The sequence below is a fragment of the Erpetoichthys calabaricus genome, chromosome 5 (assembly GCF_900747795.2).
Source record: "Erpetoichthys calabaricus chromosome 5, fErpCal1.3, whole genome shotgun sequence".
In the NCBI taxonomy this organism is placed as follows: Eukaryota; Metazoa; Chordata; class Cladistia; order Polypteriformes; family Polypteridae; genus Erpetoichthys; species Erpetoichthys calabaricus.
In genome coordinates this window covers 210,711,324-210,735,102 of record NC_041398.2, presented here as the reverse complement: position 1 = coordinate 210,735,102, position 23,779 = coordinate 210,711,324, and the positions used below count along the sequence as shown (strand labels likewise).

The window sequence follows — 23,779 nt, the reverse complement described above, 5'->3', positions numbered from 1 at the left end:
CCATCACTGCAACCCACATGCTCTCCTCCTGGGGCTCTGCTCCTCCTGGCTGTCTGCCTCCTCACTCCTGCACCGGCTCTTCCCTGTTACCTGCCAGCTCCACACTCTCTTCTTTAACCTCCATTCTTTTCTCTTACTCTTCTCTTTTCTTTCTTTTCTTTTTCCAACACCCACACTTCCCGTTTTAAAGAGGGATGAGTATCATTGTTATTTATTTATTTCAAATTGGCCATTTTTTTTCTGAGCCATGGACCCACTATACCACACAGAAGGGACAAACCTCAAGATCCAGGGAGTAACAAAAGGGGTCTCTGGAGTTAAGGTCAGGAGAGAAGAAAGGGCAAAAGTTAATTTTGTGTTCTCATCTGTGAGAGGAAGTGATGTTGGTGCTGACAAGTCCATTGCAGCCTCTGTCTAATTATGATGTGCAGAAGTCATACGTAAAGGATCTCTGACAGGGCACCATACTTTAAGGACAGCAACATGAAGCCTGGCCATCACTTTGCTGTCACTGACGCAGGCATTTTGTTTGCCAGTAGTTTGAGCAGCACTATGGGTGCAAGATCTTGAACAGTCTGATATATGGACCAGTGTGGTAGTCCTGCTCTGGGGTGTGACCAGATTTTGTTACAGTTGGGACACAGTAGAGTAGCTTAATCTGAAATACCTGGCAATACTGACACACAAAATCCTTACCTTTAACTTGCCAATGGCCTCCTTTACTTTCTTCTGGTGACATTCATGATTTTATGACCTTTATCTTTCTGTAACCTAAGCTTAGATTATGGACATTTCAAAGATGACCAGATTAGACATCATTCTACCTGAATACATTTAAGTAAAATGGCCCCTAATACGTTTTTGTGTGTTTTCCAAGGCGTCAGCACATCAGTGTTGATCAGAGGATCTTAAACAAACTAACAATACCTTGTAGCAGTACGCTTTTTTCATTCCAGAAAAGCCTGCATTTTGTCCATCAGTATGGTTTTTCCACTTATCCAATACATTTATAGTTAATTTGTACTTGTCTCTCCCTTGCATTATGTACTGGGATCTTGGGGAAGAAGAAAGTAATTAAATATGGCTTGATTCTGGCCGAGTTTGGGACATTTCACTCAATCTTACTTTGGGCTGGGAATGTAACTCCTAATTTACAGTACTAGGGGGAGATGTTACACATTTCATCTGCACCTTCTTTTTTTTTTTTTAATTTTATTGATTTTATTGTAGTCATTCCATACAAACAGATCAATTTTTACTTTAAAAAAAAGGATTGAAAACAAATCCACCCCCACCCCCCATCTGCACCTTCTTAGTAGTACCCCAGCCCCTGACAAACCCTTTGCCTGCTGGGAACTCTCATACAAAAATGTATTTTTGTATAATGTAAGCACTTTATTTTCCTTTTCTCTTTTTCCTTTTCAGTAGTTGGCCCTTCATTTGATTTGGAGGTCAAAACAGCACAATTATATAACTAAATGCTCACACACACATACACATAAACTGTATGTGTATATATATATATATATATATATATATATATATATATATATATATATATATATATATATATATATATATATATATAATTATATATATATATTTATACATATGAGATTTTTCTCTGTTTATATATTTCAGGTATCAAAGCAAACTATTTCCTGTTGTTTATGAACCACAAGGCCCATCTCTCCTCCCTCTTCGCTAAACTGACACGGATGTTGGTTATATATCAGGACAAACCAAACTCACAGCACAATTTTCAAGCCAACACACAGCAGCTTTGCTTTTCTTTGGATTTTAGTAATTTTGAAAAATGATCTACATGACTCTGTTTTTATTATTACTAATGCAGTTATCAGTTTCTGCTCAAAGTGGATCAGGAGATTATGATAGTGGTAAGTGCCCAGCTTGTTCATTTATAGAATGACAGTGACAGATATATTTCATGCCATTATAATCACAGCTTAAAGCATATTAGATGTCTATTGAGACATCTATCTTAACAACAGGTCTCCGGAAATGAGCATTTGTGTTTAAATAGAGTGATTATAATTCTGCTAAAAGCATATATAAGACATGTTGAAAGAAAGACAAGGCTTAATTCTTTTAAATATATTCAGTAAATTAATACTTGATGGTAATGTGTTCCTATTTACACTGAAAAAAACTTGTGAGATAAAGGAAACAGAAGATGTGCATATCACTTATATAACGCAGTAAATGTATCAGAGAAAATATCAGCACAGAACTTGACATGCAGAACTAAATATGCTGCTATAAGCTAAATGATTATTAATGACACCATTTAATACATTTATAACCTACAATTTTGTTATGACACTTCCAGTTCATCAGCTCTGAACAGCTTTGGCACAGCACAAGCTTTTATAAGAGACCCTTTACACTTCATAAACATTTGTTTATAAAACCGATGTAACCCATCCTAGTTAGCAATTATAAATTAAAATAAATGCACATACATTAAGTTGCATTCAGATTTTTAGTAGGCGATATTGAGTAAGTCATGCTAACCTATCCATATGTATGTTATACAGTGCTTTAGACAAGTGCCACAGTTACAAAGTATCTTAGCCTACAGACTAAGCATCAGCAGAAAATCTTGTTTAAACTGAAAAATCTTTCTAACTTTGAAAAATCATGTTTAATTTGAAATCACATATTTATAACATGTTTAAGTTATTTCTGTGACAGTTTACCTCAGCAGCATCAGAGGCAAGCAATGCAAGATCCAGTCCCTTAGAGTCCAGGTTTGCAGGTTTGTCCCATCAATGGGGCAATTTAATATATAAATATAGAACAAGGCAGGACCCAACCTTGTAAAGAGTGCAAGTCCATTACTGATCTTTAATTTGGATGGATTTAAATCTCCTGGACATTTTTAAAGTTATATAATATACATAAGATATGTATTATATATGTTTAATACCGTATATATTATCATATATGCAATGAAACACTGGATTAGAAAAATGCAGTTACATTGTTCACTTAGTGCCCTAGTTTGAGGTTATTTTATTCAAACCGTTTTATTGTGGTTGGCACAGTGGTTAGAACTTCTACCTCAAAGCTCAAAAATCCTGACTTCAAATTCCCGGACCCAGACACAGCCTGTGTGGACGTTGATTGTACCCTGCCATGGACTTGCATCGCGTCCTGCATTGTCTCCTTCTTCATGTCCAGATAAGCACCAGCTCTCTACAACCCTAAACTGGTTAAGCATGTTAGGAAATGGAAGGGTGTGTAGAATTTTTTATCACATATGAAGCATTTACTTGGGAAGACCAGCCAAGCAAAATGACACCTTTTATTGGCTAACTAAAAAGATTACAATATGCAAGCTTTCGAGGCAACTCAGGCCCCTTCTTCAGGCAAGATGTTTTCTCTACATTCATAATGGCTAACACGGTACAACACCCTAGTACTACTTGGGAAGACCAAAATTTCTATATACAGTATAGTGTTTCTCTTTACGTCCATATTCCTACTGTAAGGTCACAGTACAGAATTCTTTTTGAATCATCTTTTAATACATTTTGTGAGGTGATCCTCTAAAAGAAGCAATAAAGTTTAATCTTTTCATTTTTAAGAGATATCTTTTTTACAGGACAGCTGTGGGTAGAGTGTGTGAGGAAAGGACGTCATTTAGGTTGTCAATTCAGGTCAAGTTTTTTGTCATTTATACTCGGCACATTTAAATTCTTACTTGCATGTCTCCTCTGAATAATCGGCATTAAAGCAAAACCTACCAAAATACATATACACACACACACACAAGTATACATAGTATGTAACACACACTGTATATAAATACATATATACAGAATATATACAATCATATACAATACATACAATTTGCATTCACAAGTATTACATATAAAAAGTATAGACACTGTTTGTTATGTAACAGTATTTGTTCTTATGAATTATGACCTATGGGAAGAAAATGTCAATTTGCCAAAAGGGAAGAGTGAGAAATGGTTATGTTTGCCTTTCTAAGGCGGATGGTGTTTTATACGTCCTGAACAGAAGGCAGCTGGGTTCCAGAAATATATTTCGCCAGCTTACTCACCCTTTACTCTCTTGAGCCAAGCAGGTAGTGGGCCAGTATGTGATACAGCCAGTGAGGATAAACTCTATGAGTGCACCTGTAGACGTTTTTGAGAACACATGGTGAAATCCAAGCTGTCCTCAGATGCCTGAGGAAGTAGAAGTGCTAGTTAGCCTTCTTAACAAGAGCTGAAATGTTTTGTGCCCATTTCTCTTTATAGGTGATGCTTACTCCAAGTCATTTAAAGCTTATCACCTTTTTAATGGCATCCCCTCCAGTGCAGATGGAAGTGTAGTCTGCCTTTTTGCTTCTTGAAGTCTATGACACAATTCTGGCATCATTGAATCAGCAGATAGACCTCTTCTCTGTAAGCTGTCTTTGTCATTGCTAGTAGATAGATAGATAGATAGATAGATAGATAGATAGATAGATAGATAGATAGATAGATAGATAGATAGATAGATAGATAGATAGATAGATAGATAGATAGATAGATAGATAGATACTTTATTAATCCCCAAGCGGAAATTCATAATTAGGCCTGTGAGATGGTATTTTCAGTAAATTTAATTATAGAGTTGCCGTGCATTTGGCCACACAGTCATAGAGTACATGGAGTAGTAAAGTGGACTCAGCACACTACCCTGTGGAGAGCCTGTGTTGAAGGTCACTGTGGAGGATGCGATGCTGCCAGTCTCCACATGTGAGATCTGCTTGTTAAGAAGTCATAAACTGAGGGGTTTGGTTGTCAGCTTACCTGGTAGAACATTGTTAAATTCTGAGCTGTATTCTATACACTATGCATCTTATCTTTGACTTACATTGATTTTATTGAACTTCAATAAAGAATTTAATTGCTAAAAAAAGCACAAAACTATATTAACTGACTAAAATTGAAAACAATAAAAACAGTGAAAACGTTTCAATCAGTGACACTCCATTTTTAGCCTACATAGGCCACACATCCTGGTGATTTTCATTGTAACCATTTACTTAATTTATCCCCAAATCTGGCCATTTTCTGACCCCATTGATAAATCACACTTTTTTGAGGTTACCAATTCTTTATGAGGCAGGGCATAAAAATAAGTACTGCAATGTGAAAAGTCAATGTGAACTGCACAGTAGAATCTGAAATCATTCATCTGCTACTGTCCAGATGCATTCATCCATTTTGTGACATGCTTGTCCAGTTCAGGATTGTGATGGGTAGGTGACTATGCTTAAAAATATTTCTGCTCTTGGTGGGATCCCACACCAGTCTATAACAGGCAACATGCAAACTCACTTATACTAGACCAATGTGGACATGAGAAATAACCTACTTGTGCTGGGATGCTTTTATTATTATTTAGAAAGAAACAAGAGGAACAGATCCTAAAGTAAGGTATGGTCCAATTGCACTCATTTGGGCAAAGAATTTTAGCATTTATTAATGCAAATTCTTGATGAATTTCACATTTCTGTATTATTTGGATTACAGTGCTAAGTCAAAGTTAACTTTATTTGTCAGTCGAAACCACATATAGTGCACAGGCAAACAAAATTGCATCACCTGACCAAATTACACTGCACAACCATTGTTTTGAAAAGTCTTGCTTCCTGAAAAGTTTTTGCTGATTGTGACAGGTACCTACTGGGTATGCACAAATATAGTTTTGGTTTTACTGCCTCACGTAGGAACTCAGAGAAATAGACATTTATATGTTTACTGACAATAACGTATTTAGTCATGTTTATGTTTCGCATAAGCTATTAAATTCAACAGAATTAAAGTGTTTTGCTCCTGATTTTCTTTTGTATTCAATATATGGTGCATCATGTTGCAGTGTCCGACAGTAGTCAGCAAGCATTGACGGATTCCAGTTGCCCTGGTATCATTTCTCCATTGTAGCAAAGTTCTGGTGAAACCTTTTACTGTGTTCGTCACTGACAGCACCAAGATTTGCTGGGAAGAAGTCCAAGTGTGAGTGGAGGAAATGAATCTTGAGTGACATGTTGCACTTCATTGTCTTGTATGCTTTGAGAAGTTTTTCTACCAGCTGAATGTAGTTTGGGGCTCTATAATTGCCCAGAAAATTGTCAACATAGTCTTGAAGGCTTTCCAGGCAATTTTTTCTGACCCAACTAACAGATCTTCAAACTGCTTGAAACTCATAACATGTCTGATCTGGGGGCCAACAAAAATGCCCTCTTTGATCTTGACGTCAGTTATTCTTGGGAACATCTGTCTTAAATAATGAAAACCTTTGCCTTCCTTGTTCAGTGCTTTCACAAAATTCTTCATGAGTCCCAGTTTTATGTGAAGAGGATGCAAAAATATCTTTGCCAGGTCGACAAGCGATTCATGTGCCACATTTTTCTGTCCTGGAACTAACTTTTTACGGAGTGGCCAGTTCTGTCGAGAATAGTGCGACTCTTTGGCACAGCTGTTCCATTCACAGATGAAACAACAGTACTTTGTATAGCCGAACTGCAGTCCTAGTAACAGAGTAACGACACTAAGATCTCCACAGATATTCCAGTTGTACCTGCTATACTGGACGTGCTTCAGCAACAGTTCCATATTCTCATACGTTTCATGTGTGCTGCATAGCCAACAGGTACTGAAGGATAAATGTGGCCATTGTGTAGCAGAACAGCTTTTAGGCTTAACATTGACAAATCAATGAAGAGACGCCACTCTTCCGGGTGGTGATCACAACCCAAGGCCGAGAACAATCCTTCAATGTCACAACAGAAACAGACAGTCTCGAACCCAGCAGCTCGGCTTTTGCTTTTGACAAACCCAAATCTCTGACCAAATCGCTCAATTCGGACTGTGTTATCAGATGTGGATCGCCTGATGAGCATGGTTCAACATCCGGGTCAATGTCACTGTCAGTACCCTGCATTGCAGTTTCTTCATCTGGTTCGTCTAAGGTCTAGTCCTCTGGTGGTTTTGGAATTGGAAGACTGTCGTCATGTGGCATGGGTCTCATTGCTGAAGGCAGATTAGGATATTCAATTGACTTCTTGTTTTTGGCAGAGAAACCAAACACATTAGTCAAACAGATGTAACAGTCCATCACATGGTCTTTCTGTTCTCGCCATATCATCGGAACAGCAAACGGCATTGCCTTTCGAGTGCCTCTGAGCCAGGCTCTCAGATTGACAGCACATGTCGCACAGCAAATGTGAGGTGCCCATTTCTTGTCTTGATCACCAGTTTTGCAGCCAAAATACAGATGATAAGCTTTCTTCACAAGAGCAGCCATCCAACGTCTCTGAGGTGCAAGTGTATATTCACCACAGATATAGCAGAATGTATCGCGACTGTTACAACATTGACAAGACATATGGCCTGACACCAAAACATCTATAGCATCAAGCTTACTTACAGTTATATTGCTACAGATGCTATACTTTAATATACTGATACTATACATACACACCGACTATCTATATTAACCAAATGAGCAGGATCGGTGTATGCAAGCCACCTTTATAGCATGCTGAGACAGCGTCAAGCTCGTTCAGACCTGCCCAGGATGTCAGCCTCCACAGAACAGCTTCCAACGTGGCCTGATTCCATGCCTGGACATGCCCAGGCTGCACAAACCGTTGTTGATAAGTCACTTACGGGAGCGAAAATGTTTGGATACAAATATAAGAAAAAATCATGACAAAACTGAAACGGTACATGATGGGTACATTTTGATGTGATATTCGTGATCAGCACCCAAAAATCTATAAGAAACACTCAACAGTGTTGAAGAAGCAAAAACTTTTTTGTGCAGTGTTATGTGTAAGAACAGCCTATAGAAAGAAACAAGAATAATAATGAGAGTAGATGAGAATAGACAACAAAGATATTTACAGTATAATCAGAAACCCTACAATATAATACAATCCAGCACATAAATTTAACTTAATAGACTATAACAGAAGTCAATCATGAACATATAAATTATATATTGCACTGTATTAATGGACTAGCGCTATATCAGTAAACTAATCATGATTTAAGAGTCTAATGGCTTGTGAGATGAATCTTTTATGAAACTGCACTCCAAAGGGCAGAATACCAAACAGAATATTGCGGTGGTGAGTGTGGTCTCTGATAATGTTGTTGGCCCTGTGTTTGCAGCATTTGCTGTAGAGTTCTACAGTGGGAGTAGGAAATGTCCCAATGATTTTCTCCATTGCTCTCATTACTCACGCCAAGGAAATCTGGTCTGAGGTATTCCAGTCCTGACACCAGACAGAGATGCAGGTTGTCAGTACACTCACTATGCTGCCTCTATAGAAAATGATGAGGATGGAAGTAAGGAGGTTAGCTCTCCTAATGTGCCACAGGAAGTGTAATCGCTTTAGTCCTCTCTTGACTAGGGAGCTGTGTTGGGTCCAGGAGAGAATCATTTGTTACCTCTGTGCTTGTGACTGACTCCACAGTGAAGCCATTGATAGACACAGGAAGGAGGGTGGTGTGGTTCTTTCTGAAGTTAACATTCAGGGTCGGGTTATTGTTCTTACACCAGTCCAGTAGTTCTTTAACTACTTGTTTAATTGCAGATACAGAAAGCATATGATGAGAATCAGTCACAATGACAGACAAAATCTTGGTATTACTGTTTTATTTTTATAGGGTTGTACTGCAACTCGATATCTTTCCTACTAACTTAATAATTATTTTGTATTTCTAGAAAATAATGCTATTTGAAAAATAATAATGAAATTAGTGTGTAATCAGAAAGCAATACATAGAAATAACTGCCTATAAGTTCTAAATTATGCCATGTTGCTCAACAGACTCTGAGATATGTGATGTGACGTGCCAATCAGAAATCAGTGATCTTGACAAGCTGCTCTTTTATGTTGCATGCCAACTGGATGAATGTGCTATTGAAGATATTCAAGGACTGGAACTATGGTAATTCTTTTTCCTCAGCTATATCAAACACATTTTCTGACGAAGTATAGTCTTTATGCTTCAAAAAATGTATTTAGAGAATTATAGTCCTACATGATCAGCTTCAGAAAAGAAACTAAAATGGGTTCTTCACATATATTATTACTTTCATGTCCATGGCATGGTTATGACTCCAAAACTGTGATTCATTTAGTCCCCCCTTGCTTTCTCTCAATTGAATCTCATTAAACATTTTATACTTTTATGGACTATAGGTATGACAATTCAGTATGTCTTATTTACGCTTTATAGTGCAAAAAAGATTACACTACATCATTAAATACAGAAACTAAACATTTAAAGGAAAAACAAAAAAAAACATCAAAATTGACAGTTTCTGGAAGTAAGTGGATGTACTACCTTTTATTATAGGCAGCAGGATGGAAGTGCTTCCAAGCATGAATGGTATTCTCACATTTTCTCATCCTTTTTGCTGGTCATAGAGTATTGACTTAGGTGTGAACATCTACAGAAATGGAATGTACTGTTCTCCTGGTAGCCCCTGTTTGTCCAAGTTGGTACGATTAAGAACTCCCCAGTCAGCAGGCTGTTTTTCCTTGAACATATTCTGCCCTTATATTATGTTCCAGCTCTGCATCTCTTCTATTTTTATTTCTTTATTCATGTTTTGGAAGACTCAACCAGTTTAAAACATATTCAGTGCATACGGAAAGTATTCACAGCGCATCACTTTTTCCACATTTTGATATGTTACAGCCTTATTCCAAAATGGATTAAATTCATTTTTTTCCTCAGAATTCTACACACAACACCCCATAATGACAACATGAAAAAAGTTTACTTGAGGTTTTTGCAAATTTATTAAAAATAAAAAAATTGAGAAAGCACATGTACATAAGTATTCACAGCCTTTGCCGTGAAGCTCGAAATTGAGCTCAGGTGCATCCTGTTTCCCACTCTGCAGCTTAATTGGAGTCCACCTATGGTAAATTCAGTTGACTGGACATGATTTGGAAAGGCACACACCTGCCTATATAAGGTCCCACAGTTGTCAGTTCATGTCAGAGCACAAACCAAGCATGAAGTCAAAGGAATTGTCTGTAGACCTCCGAGACAGGATTGTCTCGAGGCACATATCTGGGGAAGGTTACAGAAAAATTTCTGCTGCTTTGAAGGTCCCAATGAGCACAGTGGCCTCCATCACCCATAAGTGGAAGAAGTTCGAAACCACCAGGACTCTTCCTAGAGCTGGCCGGCCATCTAAAGTGAGCGATCGGGGTAGAAGGGCCTTAGTCAGGGAGGTGACCAAGAACCCGATGGTCACTCTGTCAGAGCAATCCACCAATCAGGCCTGTATGGTAGAGTGGCCAGACGGAAACCACTCCTTAGTAAAAGGTACATGGCAGCCCGCCTGGAGTTTGCCAAAAGGCACCTGAAGGACTCTCAGACCATGAGAAAGAAAATTCTCTGGTCTGATGACACAAAGATTGAACTCTTTGGTGTGAATGCCAGGCATCACGTTTGGAGGAAACCTGGCACCATCCCTACAGTGAAGCATGGTGGTGGCAGCATCATGCTGTGGGGATGTTTTTCAGCAGCAGGAACTGGGAAACTAGTCTGGATAAAGGGAAAGATGACTGCAGCAATGTACAGAGACATCCTGGATGAAAACCTGCTCCAGAGCGCTCTTGACCTCAGACTGGGGCGACGGTTCATCTTTCAGCAGGACAGCGACCCTAAGCACACAGCCAAGATATCAAAGGAGTGGCTTCAGGACAACTCTGTGAATGTCCTTGAGTGGCCCAGCCAGAGCCCAGACTTGAATCTGATTGAACATCTCTGGAGAGATCTTAAAATGGCTGTGCACCGACGCTTCCCATCCAACCTGATGGAGCTTGAGAGGTGCTGCAAAGAGGAATGGGCGAAACTGGCCAAGGATAGGTGTGCCTAGCTTGTGGCATCATATTCAACAAGAATTGAGGCTGTAATTGCTGCCAAAGGTGAATCGACAAAGTATTGAGCAAAGGCTGTGAATACTTATGTACATGGGATTTCTCAGTTTTTTTATTTTTAATAAATTTGCAAAAATCTCAAGTAAACTTTTTTCATTCATTGTCATTATGGGGTGTTGTGTGCAGAGTTCTGAGGAAAAAATTAATTTAATCCATTTTGGAATAAGGCTGTAACATAACAAAAGGTGGAAAAATTGATGTGCTGTGAATACTTTCTGGATGCACTGTATGTTCAAGTGAATGTATTTGTTTGAAGGTTTTGTGCCAATATGAAAGTTTGAAAAATTAAATTACAGAATGTTAGCCCAGATATTATAATAGATTATTGTAAAAAATAAAAATGTAGTCTTTCTTAGAGACCAGCACACTGTCCAGGGTTGGTTCTTGCCTTGTGTGTAAATGTCTTTGAAAAAGACTTGTTTCTTATTTCCATAAGTCAATTTAAGCAGGTTCAGAAAATGGTTCATCTGTTCAGAATTTTTGTTACAGGCCCTCAAAAATTTGCTTTAAAAGCTAAAATCATGTACAGTAAAAATCTGGTTTCTTTTAATTTGTAAAAAATATATGAACACTTAATACTTTTAGTGAAATCAAGTCTTCATTTTGGCCATAATTTGATACGTGCGGAGATATTTTTTCAGAGATAAACTGTATACCACTTGTATGTTAAAATGTGTACAATTGAACTAATTTTCCTGTGACAATTTCTGCTAGGGCACACTTTAAAGGGGAGGCTGAGAAAGGGGAAATAAAAATGGCCACTAACTATGGCTTTCTTTTTCTTGCTTCTTCTCTGCAATATCTGAGTGTAGTAAAAACAGATTGTAGGCACACAAAACCCTAAATACACACAATACAGTGCAGGACTGGATAGTGCCGGCCAGTAAAAACAGAGGATGGGATCTAAATACATAGCAATAAAGAACACAGCAGGAATTGTATTTAAAATAATGTGGATATCACATGCTGAGCGCTGCGGTGGGCTGGTGCCCTGCCCGGGGTTTGTTTCCTGTCTTGCGCCCTGTGTTGGCTGGGATTGGCTCCAGCAGACCCCTGTGACCCTGTAGTTAGGATATAGCGGGTTGGATAATGGATGGATGGACATGCTGAGCACTGCTTTCTGTTATCTTTTGGCAATAAACACTTTAACTGGATTTTGTTCCCTTTATTGTGTGTTGATGCCTACCCTGGATTTGTTCATCCAGGATTTTTTGTGTCTTACTTGAAACAGAGCCACATGCATTTGTTCACATAGGTGCTGACTCTTTGCAGTAGCTATACCAGAAAGTAAGGTCTTAAAAATTAATATAACTTAATATAATACATAATACAATTAATTAATATTATACATAGTTATTGTCTGTTTTTCACCTGCATTATTATCATTCTTTAATTTAATATTATTTATTGTATCAGTATGCTGCTGCTGAAGAATGTGAATTTCCCATTGGGATTAATAAAGTATCTATCTATCTATCTATCTATCTATCTATCTATCTATCTATCTATCTATCTATCTATCTATCTATCTATCTATCTATCTATCTATCTATAAATTATCTCTGAAAACCACCAAATATATCAAGCCAGATGGAACGAAAATAGTCACACTACTATGATTGGCCAAGAAAATTATAGATGTTTTCATTACTTGCAGAAGAAGATCTCAAATCAAACAATTTCAATCAGACAAGGAAAAGTTTTATGGGCAATACTAGTCAACAAATTAAAGCATTGGAGCATCAAGACCAGTAGAGGATTCTAAAAGTATTGTTTTGCAGGAGCCAAAACATTCTCTTTAAAAAATCAGCTTTCCCAGACAGTTGCAGATGACTCCTATGTCAATGCCATTTAATTGACCTGCTAATAGCTTTGCAGCCAATGAGCCATATGTCACTTACATTGTACTATCAGAAGAAAAAACATTAAACACTGCAGTGGTGTAAATACTAGACAATGTTTGTTAGGAAGGCATAGAGGACAGCAGGCATGAGAAATGATTAGCACTGCTGCCTCACAGCACTTGGCTTAAAGAGTTCTGTCTCTCAGGTTAGCTTTGACACAAGATTGCTTGTCTTTCTGATTAAGAACCCCTCGAAGACTTTTCTTTTTCATTTAACCTCCCAGTCCATCTATCCCTATTTTTGATATGACAATTTCTCCATCCTGTGTCAGAATAACATATATGTTAGATTAACTGGTGACTCTAAACTGGCCTGCTTTGAATAAGTATAGATGTACCTGTTCTCTGAGCATGTACTCAATGAAGAAAGTTACACAAAAAAATTTGGACATGAGCGCCAGTAGCCTTTGCATCCTAGGAACCAAACTATTCGATACATTTCAGTAATTATTTACTGCTGTGATGCTGATCTTTCTGATCATAAAAAAGGTCATTATGATAGCAATTGACGAGAAGAATTCATAATTAATTCTTCAATAATTAATTACAGATTTATGGTATTTGAGGGTTCCTCTAGAGCAGGGGTAGGCAATGTCGGTCCTGGAGTGCCACAGTATGTGCAGGTTTTTGTTCCAACCCAGTTCCTTAACGACAACTCAATTATTGCTGATGAAGCACATATTGCTTAAGTGACATTTTGATGCTTCATTTTAGTGGTCTCGCTTGTTAAGGTTCTCCAACCTTAATTGCTTATTTCAATCTTAAACTGCTGCATTCAGTGTTTTAATTGCTCCTTATTAGCAATAAGATGTAAAAGACAAAGCAGCCAGCAGTTCTCCAGCTAGCTTTTTTCCAATTACATCTGTGTGTGTTCATCATGCATGGTTTGATTTAATAAAACACTTAATAGAAAAATGTGACAGACTGAAAATGATCTGTTTTAGGCTTCAAATCATTTGGATGATATCCTTGGAAAGGAAAAAAATCTACGATATAAAAGCCTTACATTGCACAGACTAACAAGCCATAAAATTAAATAAGGTCTGAAGTTGGCAAGGATTGGTTTCTAATTAAGCAATTGGGGTGAATGAAAACCTGTAGCCACTGTGGCTCACCAGGACCGACATTGCCTACCCCTGTTTTACATCTTATTGCTAATAAGGAGCAATTAAAACACTGAATGCAGCAGTTTAAGATTGAAATAAGCAATTAAGGTTGGAGAACCTTAACAAGCGAGACCACTAAAATGAAGCATTAAAATGTCACTTAAGCAATATGTGCTTCATCAGCAATAATTGAGTTCTCGTTAAGGAACTGGGTTGGAACAAAAACCTGCACATACTGTGGCACTCCAGGACCGACGTTGCCTACCCCTGCTCTAGAGTACATCTTTCTCTTGCACAATTTGGCTGAAAAACTAATCAGTACATCATCATCTCAGGCTTAAGTTTTGATTTTGGTATTTTTCCATCCAAGCTGTTTTAGCTCTACACCATCCTCAAGAAACTGTGACACACAGACACACACCCATCATTGAGATACCGATGTTTTCAGTATCAGGGGACCCTAAAAAGTCAAGATCCGTTGAAGATCGAAATTTTTGATGAATCTAAAGCTTTTACTCCTCCCCCTTAGACGTTAGGTTATAGTGGGGGAGGGCGCAAGGCAAAAATAAATAGATTGAATGTCTCTTTGAGTATGCCCTGCTATCATGTGTACCCAGTGCTACCCTATCATAAAGAGATGAGGCCGTAGAAAATGGATGGATATATGGAGGAGATGATGGAACAAGTTGCATCTCACCATGACGCAGCTCATTACAGATTTAAAAACGCTCTCTGCCCCTCCAAAATCTATTGCGGTGGTTTATTCTGGCAATGTAAACTAGTGATTCAGTTTGTTAAGAACAATAAAACATTTTCTAGGGTATGGCATATGTTTGTTTAGCTTTAAATACTAATGTAAGTCTCTCTTTGAACAAGGTAAAGCATTTTTAAACTTTTCTTTATTACCCCTGTGTGAGTTTGGAAAGATAGCAAACATGAGGAGCTGATGGACATGAGGCCCTTTATGTCTGTCATTAAACAAATGTAGCAGACACGCTGGTATCTTCCTCTGTGAATTAAAACCCACATCTCTCAGGCCGTACTCAGTTTGTTCAGCTTAAAACTTTCAAATCCCAACCCACTGCTGTTACTTCAGGTGGGCTCTGTCCTGGGGCCCTTCCTTTTCATTATTTACCTCCTTCCCCTTGGTAATATCTTTCATAAATATAACATTAGCTTCCACTGTTATGCTGATGACACCCAGCTCTATCTCACTAGCAAACCTACTGTTTCCTTTCCACCCTCCTCACTTATTGATTGCATAGAAGAAATCAAATCCTGGTTTTCTTCAAATTTTCTTAAATTTAATAGTGACAAAACTGAGGTTCTCCTCATTGGTACAAAATCAACATTATCCAAATCTGATCATTTTTCATTTGTTATTGATAATTCCTCTATCTCCCCTTCCCCACAGGTTGAGAGTCTGGGTGTCACCCTTGACAGTACTTTATCCTTTCAGTCCCACATCAATAACATCTCCCGGTCTGCATATTTCCACTTGTGTAACATTAATGGTAATCGCCCCTCGATCACTCTCCACACCACTGCTATCCTTGTTCATAGCCTTGTCACTCCTCGTCTCAATTATTGCAATTCCCTTTTCTTTGGTCTTTCTCGCAAATCTCTTTATAAGCTTCAACTGGTCCAGAATTCAGCTAGAACCCCCTTTATTCACCATATCACTCCTGTTTTGCAGCAGCTTCATTGGCTTCCAGTTCAGTTCTGCATTCAATTCAAAATTCTTCTGTTAACTTTTAAGGCTATCCACAACCTTGCCCCTCCATATCTGTCTGACCTCCTCCATGTTGCCACTCCCTCCCATACCCTTAGATCCTCTTCCTCCATCTACTTGACTGTCCCCTTCATCCGTGTTACCACCATGGGAAGCAAAGCATTCAGTTGCTCTGCTCCCCAGCTCTGGAACTCACTACCATCTGAGCTTAGAAATATTGAACCATTTTCACTTTTCATATCTAAACTTAAAACTAATTTGTTTAAGACTGCTTTTTCTCTTTGATTACAATTACTTTGTCTGATTTTAATTTTTGTATTTTAGTTTTGTTTATAATCTGTGTTTTATCCATTGTTCGGTGTCTTTGAGTGTTTAGAAAAGCACCTACAAATAAATAAAATGTATTATTATTATCTCTCATATGCTACAGGACTCATTGATAGTACTGTACATAAAGGTAGTGGTGTGATTTAAATATTTATGACCATTGAGCTGTCAGCTCTTCAAGCATATTCTGTGAGCTACCTACTTATACTAGCGTTAAATTTTACAGAGCTATACTTTGACCTTAAAAAGACAAAAGTAATTGGTAAAATGACTACAGGTTGTATGTTTAGTGTGCCAGTTGTGGGACAGCAGGGGCTGCTGCACTAATGTAGAGTGGAGAGACTCTTTTACTGTCCATCAGACAAATATGTAAAACAGACTGCAAATGTGCCAATCTTTTTTCCAACTAAACTGAAAGGTATTCAATATCTAAACCAAATCCTAAAACCCTCAGATTAGGCTGTGCTTGTAGCAATGTTAAAACTACATGCTAGTTAAAATGTTTAATGCTTTGAGGTGCTGCTCTCAAGACTTACACATATTCTGGTATATACAAGGATAAAGTTGTGTGATGTTTAGTTCCATCAAAACTTAAAGTGTAGGATGAAATTGTCATCTGTCCAAAACACATCTAAGTTGTCCTTTTATTTCCAGATTTCATGAAAGATAATAAAAATTTGTTTCTAAACTGGCCTGCTTCGAATGAACTTTAGGGATGCCAGTTCCTTGTACCCCAAGAAAAGACTATATTTACTTCCTTTATTGAACAGACTTACAAGTTTCAACTGTGCAAACACAATTTAAAAGGTTTCTTTAATAACTAATTAACATTTAAACATGATTAATTAAGGATAAGCTAAGAGAGATTACCACTAGAGCATTGGCGTAATAGCTGTTGAAAGTGGGGCTTTGCACTTATATGTGAATAATTAATTAAAAATCAGTCATTTCAACCAAGTCAAGTCAAGTTGGGGAGCATGCACTGGTACAGTGTGTTGCCACACCCACTACACGACGAAACAACTCGGGATCCCAGTTGGCAACCCTCCAGGCAGACATGCGGTCCAGTCCCACCTTCCGGAAATGACCCTCTATCTGTCACAGCCAGGTGTCACGTGGGCAACCCCTTGGCCTGGTCCAGCCACTCGGGTCCCCAACAATGAGGATCTTTCAAGCTGGATCACCCTCGGGGAAACGTGCCACATGGCCGGAGCGCCATAAGTGACGCTCCCTCACAATGCAGGTAATGTGCCTCATTCGGGACTCCATGAGCAACCGCTCATTCGATACAAAGTCAAACCAACGGTACCCAAGGATTTTCCGGAGAGACACAGTACCAAAGGAGTCCAGTCTTCGTCTCAGGTCACTGGATAGCGTCCATGTCTCTCAACCATATAGCAAGACAGGAGGCACCAGGACTCTAAAGACTTGGACCTTCGTCCTTTGGAATAGATATTTATTTCAAACAGTAAACTTTATTTAATTCAGTGTGGAAGCTCCAATATTAAGAATTCCCTCAATTACTGGAGGACAGAATGATATTCCACTACAGTGTATTTTGGCTCTCTTGATCTATTGGTGCAGACATTGTAGTCCATTGGTCCATTATTATTATGGTCATCACAGGTTTGGAATGTAGGAAAGAACCCTTGTGACCACTAGAGGGAGCTCTGAAGGTACCAAGTTCTTGTCTATAAGCCGCGGCTTATCTAAGGAAAAAAGTTGTGAAAATGAAAAAATAGAATATCGGCTTATACATAAATCCGGTTTATACAGTAATCCCTCCTCCATCGCGGGGGTTGCGTTCCAGAGCCACCCGCGAAATAAGAAAATCCGCGAAGTAGAAACCATATGTTTATATGGTTATTTTTATATTGTCATGCTTGGGTCACAGATTTGCGCAGAAACACAGGAGGTTGTAGAGAGACAGGAACGTTATTCAAACACTGCAAACAAACATTTGTCTCTTTTTCAAAAGTTTAAACTGTGCTCCATGACAAGACAGAGATGACAGATCTGTCTCACAATTAAAAGAATGCAAACATATCTTCTCTTCAAAGGTGTGTGTGTCAGGAGCACAGAATGTCACATAGATAGAGAAAACAATCTCTAGGAAACAAATCAGTGGTGCTGTTTGGCTTTTAGGTATGCGAAGCACCGCGGCACAAAGCTGTTGAAGGCGGCAGCTCACACCCCCTCCGTCAGGAGCAGGGAGAGAGAGAGAGAGAGAGAGAGAGAGACAGAGAGAGAGACAGAGACTGAGTTTGTTTTTCAGTCAAAAATCAATACGTGCCCTTCGAGCTTTTAAGTATGCGAAGCACTGTGCAGCATGTCTTTTCAGGAATCAGCTTTACAAAAGATAGCAACGTGAAGATAATCTTTCAGCATTTTTAGACAAGCGTCCGTATCGTCTAGGTGTGCGAACAGCCCCCCTGCTCAATCCCCATACGTCAGGATCACAGATAGTCAGCGCAAGAGAGAGAGAAAAGTAACCAATCTAGCTTCTCAGCCATCTGCCAATAGCGTCCCTTGTATGAAATCAACTGGGCAAACCAACTGAGGAAGCATGTACCAGAAATTAAAAGACCCATTGTCCGCAGAAATCCGCGAACGAGCAAAAAATCCGCGATATATATTTAAATATGCTTACATATAAAATCACAATTTAAATGACCGCTACGCGCGTGTGTTGACTCGGCGACGCCCAGAGCAGAAAGAACGCGCTCCGGCCGCGCCATGCGGGAAGTGAGAGAGACACCAATATCTCACACTCTCTCCCCCCTTAAAGAAATTAAATGGGTGCGAGTGAGACCACTGACCTCCCTCTCTTCTATTAGTTATAGGTTATAGTACGTTCGGCTTATCCATGAATCCGGCTTATCTATGATAAGATTTTATTTTAAAAATTTGTATGATTTTTGGTCTCCGGCTTATACACGAGTCCGGCTTATAGACAAGAACCTAGGGTATATCTGCAGTACAGTATTCAGGTTGTACCCAGAAGCAGTCTTTGACTAGATCTTAAAAGTCCTTCCGGCTAGAGGGACAGTGAACTTGAATTCGGGAGGTTAGCATTTAGCAAGGGCTCAGTAGGTTGTGGGAAGTACAGGTGAGGGTGTGGAGTGGGAATACAGTATATGCAGCCACCACACATGATTCATAGGTGTTTGCTGTTTTATTGTTTTTCTGTACTTTGTGTTATCCCAGTAGTTTTACACTTTTCCTTTCATAAAACCCCTTTTGTACTTTTGTCCTGTTTGGCTTGTCTTTCTGTTCAAGGACTGTGTCCCTTATAGTCCACAGGAGTCAGAAAGTAAGGTCATGTTAAGTTTAATGAAACAAGTTTGTGCTTTGAGTGCATTTGCTCATGTAACCATATAACCCAATGAGACAATGACCACCTCTGATGATATAAACACATTCTTAGATATTTTGAAAGAAGATGAATAACATAACAAGATATGTTTTGCCAAGAAGCAGACTTTGATAAGAAGACAATGTCATCTCAATACATAATAAACCTGCAAGATCAGCATCTCATAGAGCTTTCTGTGCATAACGCTTGTGTACTTGAGCATTTCTAGCTTTCCCTTTTTTTGTGCTAATAAAAATTTAGCACATTTTAGGAAAAAAACAGCATCAACCAAAAACACAGACCCCAGCAAATACAGTACTGTATACTGCAAGGTGAAGTAATGGCATTCAAAATACTTGCCTAGAAAAATACAGTAAGAAAAATGTTCAATTTGCAATCAATTGGAATAATAGAAAGATATTAATATGACTAAATATCTTAACTTTTTTCATGTAGTGAAGGACCAGGAGTAAAGCATTCAATGTTGATTACGAAGAACTAAATCACAAATGGGAGAGCAACGTTACAGTAACAGAAATGTTCTGTTTCGAGCACATATCACAGTCTTTTGGTTATAACTGTGATTTCTAGAAAAGAAAAAGATTTAAGAAAGAAAAGAACATTAGATAGATAGATAGATAGATAGATAGATAGATAGATAGATAGATAGATAGATAGATAGATAGATAGATAGATAGATAGATACTTTATTAATCCCAAGGGGAAATTCACATACTCCAGCAGAAGCATACTGATAAAGAAACAATATTAAATTAAAGAGTGATAAAAAACGCAGGTAAATTGTATTGTTGGAATTGTGAAGTGTGTGAAAGAAGAAAGCTATATAAAGTATTTGTGAAAATAAATTGATTTATTTGCACCGGGAGCTGTGACTGTAATATTGTGTCAAAGGTATGGGGCCGAGAAACACACCCTAGTCACCACACAGCCATTTAGAAATATTTGTATCTTTACTATAACTTTCTATTAATTTACTTTGTTCTCACAAACTCCACAAAGAGCCATAGCAAGGGTTGGGGCAGCCACCTGTATATTAATTTCCTGGTTGCAAAAGTTTCAAAAATAAATGACAGCACTGATGTGCACAAACTGGAGTCCAAAACAGAACCGAGGGAATAGGGGAAAGGTGGAGGCTTTTAAAGGTCAGGATAGGAAGTGACGTCAAAGGGGCCGGGATCGGAAGGGTCTTCAACCATTGGCTCGAGCCCGGACGTGACATCAAGGGGGCCGGAGCCAGCAAGGCCTTCCTCTATAGGTCCAGACCCAGAAGTGATGTCAACAGGGCCAGGTGGAACTTCCCGTGAATGGTCTGCAAGAAAGCAAGAAAAAGAGTCAGTGCACTCTGCCACATTCCGGTCAGATTCAGAATTGCCCTCACTCAAGCTCTTTAGCTGTGTTAATTATGTAGATAAGAAAAGTAACACAATTACATATTTAAAATTTTCATTGCTTACTAATTCCTGTCTTTATAATTTGTTTCCATACAGTGAGGACAAAAATCAATGCAAAAAAAATGGAGGAAATAAATGGAACTTATAAAACAGACAACGTTGGTGTAACTTATCAGACATTTAAACTGTGCATCAGTAATAACAGATCAAGGAACTGCTTCGCTAAAGATGATGTATTGCACATTAGTAAGTATCGCTTCTTTATTTCTTGTTACTCTTTATAATGCAGTGTGGTCATCCATCTATCTGTTCATTATGAAACTGGCTTGATCATTTGTTATGTTTAAGGGTAGAGTCCATTCTTGCAGCATTAGGTGAAGGGCAGTGCTGGTCGAAGCCCAAATATACTCCCACACTCTAAAAAATAAAGATGCCAGAGCGTTTCTTTAGAACGATGCCATCCGGGAACCATTTTTGGTCCCCAAAAGACCCATCCATATGAAGGTTCCAGAAAGAATTTTTATTTATATAGATCTGTATTAGGCTTCATACAGTGAATAACCATGAATACTGTAGATGGTAAAACATTGGTCACATTAAAAGGAAAGTACAATAACACAGGCAAAGTCTAGGCCTTCTTAATCTATTAGTGCTCTGCTTGAGGGCCTACCATAAATGATGCTTTGTCAAGCAAATGTGCTACAAGGAACCACACAACCCAGTAAAGAACCTTATAATGTCTTTAAAGAAGCATTATTTCTAAAAGGTATAGGCAGGGAGTGTGGGATGGACATTCACTCCTTTATTATCCAGAAAGGTGCCCCTCACTGTCCATAACAGGGACAGAAAGATTTGGAGCATACGCCAATTGAGTTACATAAACTTCACCCCTCCCTGACTGGAGCATGTGCCCCTTAACTTTCATAAAAGGGGTCCCTCGGGTGTTGGCAATTTCAGCGGCAGCCTAAGTTGCCTAATGGAGTAACCGGCACTGGTGAAAGGCAGAAACCAACAATGGATGAAATGACCATCTTGTCACAGGCCATGATCACTTGTGCTCTCAAACTCACTTAGACAAAAACAGTTTACGGATGCTGATTAACTAAATGTAGACATCTTCAGGGATGTTAGAGGAAAATTAGAATTCCCAGAGAAAACTCATCTAGAGAGGACTATAAAGTAGTGATACTGCAATGGTTTGAAGCTTTGAGGCATTTACCCATGATCCTTTTACAATTTCTTGTAAGTAGCACTTGATGATGATCTGAGCAAAGGCAAATAATTGCAAAGTTCAAGAAAACTGATATACAGTACTGTAAAATAAGAGTTCAGGTGTGCTTTTGTACTGCTTATACTGTCAGTAGACAAAGAAGTTGGATGGAGGTCGAGCAACCATCCCAAGAAACAAAAAGTTTTAACACATTATGGATGCTTTCTTGCATGTGGTGCCATATTAAGTAACATAACCCATCTTATCAGTTATGTGCAGGTTGCTCGGATGTCATCTGATCCCTAAGCTTTAATGTGTTGAACAACAATTAAAGAAAATAAGAAAAATTCTGGACAGCTCTCCAAGCATATCAGTGTTTTGAATGTTTGGCAGATTTTGCTTTCTGCATATGTTTGTAAATTATAGAAAACCTGTAGTCTAAATCTTCAACGTTTATAATTTAAAGGGTGGTGCAGAGGCAAACACTTCTGCCTCGATGCTTCACAGTCCTGGTTTCAAATCAGGAATGGAGTTGAGGTTTGCTGTGTCAGCCTGGATTTTTCTCTGGGTATCTCTGGTTTTCCTGTCACTTCCCGCTGGTGTACAGATTAGGCTGCTCAGCAACTTTACAATGCCTTTGTATGAAGAAGTGATAATGCGTGCTTAATGGTGCCAGCAGGGCTGGATTTATATGAAAAGAGGCCCTAGGCTATTCCACTTATGAGGCCCTTTCACTTTCATTTTTAAGTTTGTAAATTACATGAGAGATAATAAAATATGTAATACGCTTTGATCTTAACCAATTCATTTTTATGTTTGTTTATTAGTCATATGCGTAGAATTTCTCCTTATTTTCGGTTCAGTGTTTTAGTGTTCACTGTTTTTAGAATAGTGTAATTTTAATTTTGCTAACAATTTGAATGTAGGCCCCTCTTGATCTTGAGGCCCTAGGCTGAAGCCTAGTTAGCCTATAGGAAAATCCGGCCCTGGGTGCCAGGCAGAGGGCTGTTAACCAGTTCACAGCTGGCCCTCCCTTTGTGCCTAATGCTGCCAGAATAAGCTGCCTCCCAACTACAGCCCCTTACTACATTTTTGGGTTCAATAATGGATGGATGCTCATTATTTTTTCTCATTACATTTAGTATGAATTACCATCTGGACGAAGAACATCATCATGTTCAGCCTCTATTGTTCCATATTTGGCAGCGTTTTGTGTGATTTTAGCTATCCTTAAATATGGCAGTTTTGCTCAAACTATGTTTCTCACAGGCCTTCTGAATATTGTCAGTAATTAATTTTTAAATCGGTGTGCATTGAGTCAATATTAAAAAATGGAACCTGAGCATTTTTCTCTTTGGGACCATAACAAACACACTTCCTTCCTTTAATAAAATGACAATGTAAAAGTGACGTCTGTATGTTGAAATGCATCCATTTGGATTAATGCACGCCATTGGGATTTACATGACACGCAATTTTTTTTTTCGCCTTTGTTTTCCCCAGTATGAAATGAAAGTGCTATGTTTGCCCCGGAGCGACCCTTTTGCCAAGTATAGGCACGCTGCGAGATCCCCTCTCTTCACCGTCAGTGTCTGTCCTGGCAATGCTGTGCTGGCTTTTGAGTAGAGCACCACCTAGTGACAAGTCTAGCACTTACCGTGTCGGCCGCAATGTTTTGCAGATGCATGATAAGTGGAGTTTACATCATTTTAATAAGGTAGAAAAATGTAAACTCTGT

The 23,779-nt window shown here is 38.6% G+C and overlaps 1 long non-coding RNA gene across 1 annotated transcript; it reads left to right on the top strand.

The window, feature by feature from the left end:
• Positions 1 to 1,647: 1,647 nt before the first annotated feature.
• LOC114652212 (uncharacterized) lies at positions 1,648 to 23,724 on the top strand. Its single transcript, XR_007935143.1, has 4 exons — positions 1,648 to 1,898; positions 8,864 to 8,984; positions 20,928 to 21,077; positions 23,545 to 23,724. It is a non-coding gene; the product is annotated as an uncharacterized LOC114652212 (long non-coding RNA).
• Positions 23,725 to 23,779: the final 55 nt, after the last annotated feature.